Raw genomic sequence first — 8,771 nt, 5'->3', positions numbered from 1 at the left:
GGCCGCCCCGTCGCCGCGCCCCGCCCCGTCGTCGCCGCCCCGTCCCGTCGCCCCGTCGTCGCCTCGCCAGTGAGCTCGCCCCGGTCGCCATGTCCACACACACACACACACTACACACACACACGCACACAGTACACACACACACATTAGTTTGTTTGTTATAATTTTTTCTGTTTTTTAGTTATAGAAATGTTAGAAATTATTCTGTTTTTTAGTTATAGAAATATTAGAAATGTTAGTTATATAGAAATGTCATAAATTTTTTCTGTTTTTTAGTTATAGAAATATTAGCAATTTTTCTGTTTTTTAGTTATATAAATATTAGAATTGTTATAGAAATGTTAGTTATATAATCAGGAAATTTTAGAATTAGTTTTAGTTAGATGAATTAGATTAATGTAAAATTGTTAGAATTTGCATATATATAGAATTTTAGTTATCACAATCCAATCATTTAAAAAATGTTACTTTTTGCGGGAATATAGTATTTGTTCTCGACGATATGCCCGGCCCGCATCCTCGCCGTCGACCCGTTCGCGACGACGTCCTGCTTCAGAGGACCCATGTCCGGGACTGGGCTCCGCCGGGCTGGCACTGGGAGGTGCTACCTGGAGGGGCGCGCCGCTTGGTGAGGAACTCGGCCTCGGGTCCCATCGTCGACCCTGATGTCCTTTGGTGGCATTCGCATGGGCCACATTCGGTGCAGAGGGAGCCGACGCCGCCGGAGGTGGTGCATCGCCATGTCAGGGAGGAGGCGAGCACGTCCATCGCTACATGGCTGCTATGGACGTCAGGTTCTTCAATACTTGGCAGGTTCTTTGGGCAGATGACCGAAGATATGATCATGTGACGGTTCCTTCTCTTTGCGTGTCCACCGCCCGTGCCCTAGGGACCGCGAGTGGCCTAGATTCTTCTGTAGTACTCGATCTTTATTAGGTACCTAGCCAGTGATGTATTCGATATATAATATTCAAGATGATGTATTCGAGATTATATATATTAAGACGATGATGTATTCGAGTACTATATTCGAGACGATGTATTCGAGATTCAGTTTTTCCTTATTGATTGCATCCATGCATTGTAATTTGAATACTAAATTGTTTTATATTTCTTCTGTATTAGTTAAGTAAAAGCTATGGCGGACAATACCGGCAGCGAGAGAGAAGAGGAATTGTTCGACATCATACGCAGCCCTCACAGGCTAGATGATCTGAATGAAGCAGATGATGGCTCCCGATATCTGAACAATACCGGAGAGGGTGATGAAAAGATATTCGATCTCGACGACCGAGCTGATGAAGTCATGAACTATGATTGTGATTATGATGACACAGACAATGTTTGTGATGACACAGACAATGCTGATCTTCAAATAACAAAGACTACCGGCGAGGTATATTTATATAAGCATGCATCATGGTGATCATCACATGTTTTTTTGTTGAAGATATATTAACGAATCGATCTTTCTTCTTTCAGCCCTCCGGATCGAGCAAATCTGCTTCTATAGACAGCAGGACAAAGCGAGGCCCGGGCAGATTGTTGAAGGATGGTGTAAAGTACAACATCGAATCCATCAAACCTAGTGACGAACCCCTCACGCCTAAGAACATTGTGAACAAGTGGACTCGTCAGTGCAGAGTTCTTGTGAAGGACAAACTCCCGATCTCCATTCAAGAATGGAAAGAGCCAAGACTAAACGTCCAGGTGTTACTTGGGTCGACGACAGAGCCAAAAAAGACCTTCGGAAATCTTTGATGGAACATTTCACCCTACCAGATCATTTCACTGAAGCATATGTGGAGAAAGTCAAGGGCGCTGCTCTTAAGAAGATAGCAATTGCATTCAACACCCACAAGAAAATGGTATGGGCCAACTACGTCGCTGCAGAAAGGAAGACTCTAGAATTCACGGGAACACTGGAGAAGCAAAGAGAACACTGGGGCGATTTCGTGACCTTCAAGGATTCAGAATTATCTAAGGAACGGTTGATAAAAAAACAAGGCAAATGCCGCAAAAAAGACGCGGTTCCATAGGCTGGGTCCAGGTGGCTACGTGGTGGGATTGCCTAAGTGGGATAAGTATGAGCAAGAGATGGAGGATGCAGGGGTCACTCCGGTTACTAGGAGCTGGCCCCCCAGGTGCAGAACTTGGTTCTATGCGCATGGGGGGGTTGGACCTGAAGACAGGCGAAGTTTCGCGGAAGGCAAATCTAAAAGGAGCCGAACAAAAGATACTTGACGCAATAGAAAAAGCTAGAAGGGGGGTGTTCACGCCCAACAGAGAGAACGACGAGCTTACGCGTGCCCTGGGAAATCATGAACACCCGAGAAGAACACGAGGCAAGGGCGTTATTCCCTGGTATGAGGGCTTTTCAGAATGGAACGAGGACTACAGGACCCGTGCAATAAGGAAGATGGAGGAGGAGAAGAAAAGGAAGCTGGAGGAGGAGCAGAGGAAGCAGGACGCAGAATGCCTTCAAGGCCTAGAAGCAAGGCACGTGGAGTTGGCACTCAAATTCCAGCAGCAGCAGCAGATTGTTGGGGAACGTTGCAGAAAACAAAAATTTTCCTACTCGTTTCACCAAGATCATCTAGGAGTTCATCTAGCAACGAGTGATTAGATGCATCTACATACCTTTGTAGATCGCGCACGGAAGCGTTCAAAAGAACGGTGATGATGTAGTCGTACTCGACGTGATCCAAATCACCGATGACCAGCGCCGAACGGACGGCACCTCCGCGTTCAACACACGTACGGGACGGGAGACGTCTCCTCCTTCTTGATCCAGCAAGGGGGAAGGAGAGGTTGATGAAGATCCAGCAGCACGACGGCGTGGTGGTGGATGCAGGGCGTCACAGCAGCAGGGCTTCGCCGAGACTACGAGGGAGAGACGTAACGGGGGGGAGGTGGAGGCGCCAGGGGCTGGTGTAAAATCCCTCCTCTTCCCCCCACTATATATAGGGGTGCCAGGGGGGGCGCCGGCCCTAGTAGATGGCATCTACTAGGGGGGGCGGCGGCCAAGGGGAGGTTTCCCTCCCCCCCAAGGCACCTAGGGGTGCCTTCCACCACATGGACTCTTCCATGGTGGAAACCCTAGGCGCATGGGCCTATAGGGGCTGGTGCCCTTGGCCCATCTAGGCCAAGGCGCACCCCTTACAGCCCATGTGGCCCCCCGGGACAGGTGGCCCCACCCGGTGGACCACCGGGACCCTTCCGGTGGTCCCGGTACAATACCGATAACCCCGAAACTTGTCCCGATGCCCGAAATAGCACTTCCTATATATAATTCTTTACCTCCGGACCATTCTGGAACTCCTCGTGACGTCCGGGATCTCATCCGGGACTCCGAACAACATTCGGGTTTCTGCATATACATATCTTCATAACCCTAGCGTCACCGAACCTTAAGTGTGTAGACCCTACGGGTTCGGGAGACAAGCAGACATGACCGAGACGACTCTCCGGTCAATAACCAACAGCGGGATCTGGATACCCATGTTGGCTCCCACATGCTCCACGATGATCTCATCGGATGAACCACGATGTCGAGGATTTAATCAATCCCGTACGCTATTCCCTTTGTCTATCGATATGTTACTTGCTCGAGATTCGATCGTCGGTATCCCAATACCTCATTCAATCTCGTTACCGGCAAGTCACTTTACTCGTACCGTAATGCATGATCCCGTGACCAGACACTTGGTCACTCTGAGCTCATTATGATGATGCATTACCGAGTGGGCCCAGTGATACCTCTCCGTCATACGGAGTGACAAATCCCAGTCTTGATCCATGTCACCCAACAGACACTTTCGGAGATACCCGTAGTCTACCTTTATAGTCACCCAGTTACGTTGTGACGTTTGGCATACCCAAAGCACTCCTACGGTATCCGGGAGTTACACGATCTCATGGTCTAAGGAAAAGATACTTTGACATTGGAAAACTCTAGCAAACGAACTATACGATCTTGTGCTATGTTTAGGATTGGGTCTTGTCCATCACATCATTCTCCCAATGATGTGATCTTGTTATCAATGACATCCAGTGTCCATAGTCAGGAAACCATGACTATCTGTTGATCAACGAGCTAGTCAACTAGAGGCTCACTAGGGACATGTCGGTGTCTGTTATTCACACATGTATTACGATTTTCGGATAACACAATTATAGCATGAATAAAGACAATTATCATGAACAAGGATATATAATAATAATGCTTTTATTATTGCCTCTAGGGCATATTTCCAACAGTCTCCCACTTGCACTAGAGTCAATAATCTAGTTACATTGTGATGAATCGAACACCCATAGAATTCTGGTGTTGATCATGTTTTGCTCTAGGGAGAGGTTTAGTCAACGGATCTGCTATATTCGGGTCCGTATGTACTTTACAAATCTCTATGTCTCCATCTTGAACATTTTCACGAATGGAGTTGAAGCGACGCTTGATGTGCCTTGTCTTCTTGTGAAACCTGGGCTCCTTGGCAAGTGCAATAGCTCCAGTGTTGTCACAGAAGAGCTTGATTGGCCCCGACGCATTGGGTATGACTCCTAGGTCGGTGATGAACTCCTTCACCCATATTGCTTCATGTGCTGCCTCCGAGGCTGCCATGTACTCCACTTCACATGTAGATCCCGCCACGACGCTTTGCTTGCAACTGCACCAGCTTACTGCCCCACCATTCAAAATATACACGTATCCGGTTTGTGACTTAGAGTCATCCAGATCTGTGTCGAAGCTAGCGTCGACGTAACCCTTTACGACGAGCTCTTCGTCACCTCCATAAACGAGAAACATTTCCTTAGTCCTTTTCAGGTACTTCAGGATATTCTTGACCGCTGTCCAGTGTTCCTTGCCGGGATTACTTTGGTACCTTCCTACCAAACTGACGGCAAGGTTAACATCAGGTCTGGTACACAGCATGGCATACATAATAGAACCTATGGCTGAGGCATAGGGGATGACGCTCATCTCTTCTATATCTTCTGCCGTGGTCGGACATTGAGCTGAGCTCAATTTCATACCTTGCAACACAGGCAAGAACCCCTTCTTGGATTGATCCATATTGAACTTCTTCAATATCTTATCAAGGTATGTGCTTTGTGAAAGACCTATGAGGCGTCTCGATTATCTCTATAGATTTTGATGCCTAATATATAAGCAGCTTCTCCAAGGTCCTTCATTGAAAAACTTTTATTCAAGTAGGCCTTGATGCTGTCCAAGAGTTCTATATCATTTCCCATCAAAAGTATGTCATCTACATATAATATGAGAAATGCTACAGAGCTCCCACTCACTTTCTTGTAAACGCAGGCTTCTCCATAAGTCTGTGTAAACCCAAACGCTTTGATCATCTCATCAAAGCGAATGTTCCAACTCCGAGATGCTTGCACCAGCCCATAAATCGAGCGTTGGAGCTTGCACACTTTGTCAGCATTCTTAGGATCGACAAAACCTTCCGGCTGCATCATATACAATTCTTCCTTAAGGAAACCATTAAGGAATGCCGTTTTGACGTCCATTTGCCATATTTCGTAATCATAGAATGCGGAAATTGCTAACATGATTCGGACGGACTTCAGCTTCGCTACCGGTGAGAAAGTCTCATCGTAGTCAACCCCTTGAACTTGTCGATAACCCTTAGCGACAAGCCGAGCTTTATAGATGGTCACATTACCATCCGCGTCTGTCTTCCTCTTAAAGATCCATTTATTTTCTATGGCTCGCCGCTCAACGGGCAAGTCAGTCAAAGTCCATACTTTGTTTTCATACATGGATCCTATCTCGGATTTCATGGCTTCTAGCCATTTGTCGGAATCCGGGCCCACCATCGCTTCTTCATAGTTCGAAGGTTCACCGTTGTCTAACAGCATGATTTCCAAGACAGGGTTGCCGTACCACTCTGGTGCGGAACGTGTCCTTGTGGACCTTCGAATTTCAGTAGGGGCTTGATCAGAAGTATCTTGATCATTGTCATTAACTTCCTCTCTAGTCGGTGCAGGCACCTCAGGAACATTTTCTTGAGTTGCGCCATTTTCCGGTTCAAGAGGTAATACTTCATCAAGCTCTACTTTCCTCCCACTTACTTCTTTCGAGAGAAACTCTTTCTCCAGAAAGGACCCATTCTTGGCAACAAAGATCTTGCCTTCGGATCTGAGGTAGAAGGTGTACCCAATAGTTTCTTTTGGGTATCCTATGAAGACGCATTTTTCCGACTTGGGTTCGAGCTTTTCAGGTTGAAGTTTCTTGACATAAGCATCGCATCCCCAAACTTTTAGAAACGATAGCTTAGGTTTCTTCTCAAACCATAATTCATACGGTGTCGTCTCAACGGATTTCGACGGAGCCCTATTTAAAGTGAATGCGGCAGTCTCTAAAGCATAGCCCCAAAAAGATAGCGGTAAATCGGTAAGAGACATCATAGATTGCACCATATCTAATAGAGTGCGATTACGACGTTCGGACACACCATTACGCTGAGGTGTTCCAGGCGGCGTGAGTTGTGAAACTATTCCACATTTTCTTAAGTGTGTGCCAAACTCGTGACTCAAGTATTCTCCTCCACGATCTGATCGTAGAAACTTGATTTTCCTGTCACGTTGATTTTCAACCTCACTCTGAAATTCCTTGAACTTTTCAAAGGTTTCAGACTTGTGTTTCATTAAGTAGATATACCCATACCTACTTAAATCATCAGTGAGGGTGAGAATATAACGATAGCCACCGCGAGCCTCAACACTCATTGGACCGCACACATTAGTATGTATGATTTCCAATAAGTCGGTTGCTCGATCCATTGTTCCTGAGAACGGAGTCTTGGTCATTTTACCCATAAGGCATGGTTCGCATGTGTCAAATGATTCATAATCAAGAGACTCTAAAAGTCCATCAGCATGGAGCTTCTTCATGCGTTTGACACCTATGTGACCAAGGCGGCAGTGCCACAGGTATGTGGGACTATCATTATCAACCTTACTTCTTTTGGTACTCACATTATGAACATGTGTAGCATCACATTCGAGATTCATAAAGAACAAACCATTCACCATAGGAGCATGACCATAAAACATATCTCTCATAAAAATGGAACAACCATTATTCTCAGATTTAAAAGAGTAGCCATCTCGAATTAAACGAGATCCTGATACAATGTTCATGCTCAAAGCTGACACTAAATAACAATTATTAAGGTTTAAAACTAATCCCGAAGGGAGATGCAGAGGTAGCGTGCCGACGGCGATCACATTGACCTTGGAACCATTCCCGACGCGCATCGTCACCTCGTCCTTTGCCAGTTTCCGCTTATTCCGCAGCCCCTGCTTTGAGTTACAAATGTGAGCAACTGCACCGGTATCAAATACCCAGGAGCTACTACGGGCACTAGTAAGGTACACATCAATTACATGTATATCACATATACCTTTTGTTTTGCCGGCCTTCTTATCCGCTAAGTACTTAGGGCAGTTCCGCTTCCAGTGACCGCTTTCCTTGCAATAAAAACACTCAGTCTCGGGCTTGGGTCCATTCTTTGGCTTCTTCCCGGCAGCTTGCTTGCCGGGCGCGGCAACCTCCTTGCCGTCCTTCTTGAAGTTCTTTTTACCCTTGCCTTTCTTGAACTTAGTGGTTTTATTGACCATCAACACTTGATGTTCCTTCCTGACTTCTACCTCTGCTGATTTCAGCATAGCAAATACTTCAGGAATGGTCTTTTCCATCCCCTGCATATTGAAGTTCATCACAAAGCTCTTGTAGCTTGGTGGAAGCGACTGGAGGATTCTGTCAATGACCGCATCATCCGGGAGATTAACTCCCAGCTGAGTCAAGCGGTTATGCAACCCAGACATAGTGAGTATGTGCTCACTGACAGAACTGTTTTCCTCCATCTTACAACTGAAGAATTTGTCGGAGACTTCATATCTCTCGACCCGGGCATGAGCTTGGAAAACCATTTTCAGCTCTTCGAACATCTCATATGCTCCATGTCTCTCAAAACGCTTTTGGAGCCCCGGCTCTAGGCTGTAAAGCATGCCGCACTGAACGAGGGAGTAGTCATCGAAACGTGCCTGCCAAGCGTTCATAACATCTTGTTCTGCAAGGAGAACGGGTGCGTCACCAAGCGGTGCTTGTAGGACATAATCTTTCTTGGCAGCTATGAGGATGATCCTCAGGTTCCGGACCCAGTCCGTATAGTTGCTGCCATCGTCTTTCAGCTTGGTTTTCTCTAGGAACGCGTTGAAGTTGAGGACTACGTTGGCCATTTAATCTACAAGACATATTGTAAAATATTTAGACTAAGTTCATGATAATTAAGTTCAACTAATCAAATTATTAATGAACTCCCACTTAGATTAGACATCCCTCTAGTCATCTAAGTATTACATGATCCGAGTTAAACTAGACCGTGTCCGATCATCACGTGAGACGGACTAGTCAACATCGGTGAACATCTTCATGTTGATCGTATCTTCTATACGACTCATGCTCGACCTTTCGGTCTTCCGTATTCCGAGGCCATGTCTGTACATGCTAGGCTCGTCAAGTCAACCTAAGTGTTTGCATGTGTAAATCTGTCTTACACCCGTTGTATGTGAACGTCTGAATAAAACACCCTATGATCACGTGGTGTTTTGAAACAGCGAACTGTCGCAACGGTGCACAGTTAGGGGGAACACTTCTTGAAATTAGTATGAGGGATCACCTTATTTACTACCGTCGTTCTAAGTAAACAAGATGCAAAACATGATAAACATCACATGCAATC

The sequence above is a fragment of the Triticum dicoccoides genome, chromosome 5B, assembly GCF_002162155.2.
Source record: "Triticum dicoccoides isolate Atlit2015 ecotype Zavitan chromosome 5B, WEW_v2.0, whole genome shotgun sequence".
NCBI classification, from domain to species: Eukaryota; Viridiplantae; Streptophyta; class Magnoliopsida; order Poales; family Poaceae; genus Triticum; species Triticum dicoccoides.
This window is presented reverse-complemented; position numbering follows the sequence as displayed.